Source organism: Sinocyclocheilus anshuiensis, unplaced genomic scaffold (assembly GCF_001515605.1).
Source record: "Sinocyclocheilus anshuiensis isolate Anshui unplaced genomic scaffold, SAMN03320099.WGS_v1.1 scaffold524, whole genome shotgun sequence".
NCBI lineage: Eukaryota > Metazoa > Chordata > Actinopteri > Cypriniformes > Cyprinidae > Sinocyclocheilus > Sinocyclocheilus anshuiensis.
Genome location: NW_015555703.1, coordinates 13152 through 14896, shown reverse-complemented (window position 1 = coordinate 14896; position 1745 = coordinate 13152). Strand labels below are relative to the sequence as shown.

The following is a 1745-nucleotide window of genomic DNA, read 5'->3' as shown; positions in this document are numbered from 1 at the left end:
TACATCATGAAGCAGAGGTTCAAACTCCAGTCCGAACACCACTGGCCACGAGCTTTGGGCTCTGCTCTCACAGAGAATATTTACTTATATAGCATATTTTATTTTAGATGAACTAGAAACAATGTTAAATTTATAAAGTTTTATTTTGAAATGTAAGTCAATAACAATTGGCTGGAGCCAGAGCCAATGGTGAAAGTCTTTGCGCGAGGAGACCCCGCCCCATTTTGGAGGTTCTGCCCACTTTTGGAGTTCACGCCCCATTTTGGAGATCTCCGGTCTGCAGTTATAGCTACTTGACTTTTCAGGACGTGTGCAGCACACTTGATCAGACCAGGGTCCGTATTCATGAAAATTCTTAGTGCAAAGAGTTGCTCCTAGTGACCAAATTCTAAGAAAAATTTTAGAAATGTGTGCGTTTTCTCTTAAAATTAAAGAAAAGATCCTAGTAAAGAAGAAAGTAATTCAGAAAGCATCTTAACCCTTAAGGTCCAAAATTGTTAGGAGTACTGACAAGGACTTTTAAGAGGCTTAAGAGTTTCTTTAGCAGTGCAGAAAATCAACGAAACGTGAAGAGGGAGAAGAAATGCATTGCACACAATGCATGATGACAGTGAGTTACTGTAATAAGACACTACACATTAGATCATGCAGTGATCATGTTTGTGACCGATATCAGAGACACGCTAACATCTCCGATACAGTTTAAAAATGCCATAGTGCCAGAAATGAAAGTAATCACTACATTAACTACGGCCACATTCACATTGTCAGTTTTAGGAATTGACAACCACATTTCCTTACAGGTGTGAGTCTTGAAATGTCCTGTTCAAAGAGCAGCTTACAGTAGCATCTTGAATACAAGCCTGTATATGCACTCGCATCCTTTTCTGCATCTCGCGCATGACACTTGAGTCACGTACAGAACACAAAACTGACGGAAACCGCTCCAGTGGAGAACAGTGACTGGATCTAAAACCTTCAGATAATGCACAGCTCATTTCCCCGTCGCCGTAACGTATCCAAAGTGAAACCACACATGAGCGGCTCTCTCGCACTGTACTACAACTGTCCAGTTCTTACAGCATGTGTTTTCCGAGAATGCTGTTGTGAGTCCTGAAAATAGATGGGTGTGAGTTCGGTTATAGAATGCGGTTGTCACTCCCGTAAATATCTGTTATTGTGTGAACGTAACCATGTTCAAGGACTCAAATACAGGACTGACAACTGTATTCTGCTGCCGTGTGACCGTGGCTGTACATCGAAGGGATAGTTCACCCAAAAATGAAAATTCTGTCATTAATTACTCACCCTCATGTCGTTCTAAACCCATAAGACCTCTGTTCATCTTCGGAACACAAATTAAGATATTTTTGATGAATTCTGAGAGCTCTCTGACCCTCCCATAGACAGCAAGGGTACTACCACGATCAACGTCCAGAAACGTAGCAAGGAGATCGGTAAAATAATCCATGTGACATCAGGGGTTCAACCGTAATTTTACGAAGCTACGAGAATACTTTTTGTATTAAAAACAAAACAAAAATAACGACTTTATTCAACAATTCGTCTCCTCCGCATCACCCTGGTGCCATTTTGGAGAATATCCACTGAACATAAACAGCGTATGCTATTCTGTGTCAGCTGCTTCACGCGTTTGACGTTTACGTTCAGTGGATATTCTCCAAAATGGCGCTAGGGTGTTACGCAGGAGACGAATTGTTGAATAAAGTCGTTATTTTTGTTTT

The 1745-nt window shown here is 41.1% G+C and overlaps 1 pseudogene; it reads right to left on the bottom strand.

Moving 5' to 3' along the window:
• LOC107671638 (HORMA domain-containing protein 1-like) overlaps positions 1 to 1745 on the bottom strand; it is a 7807-nt pseudogene that overhangs the window by 1682 nt on the left and 4380 nt on the right.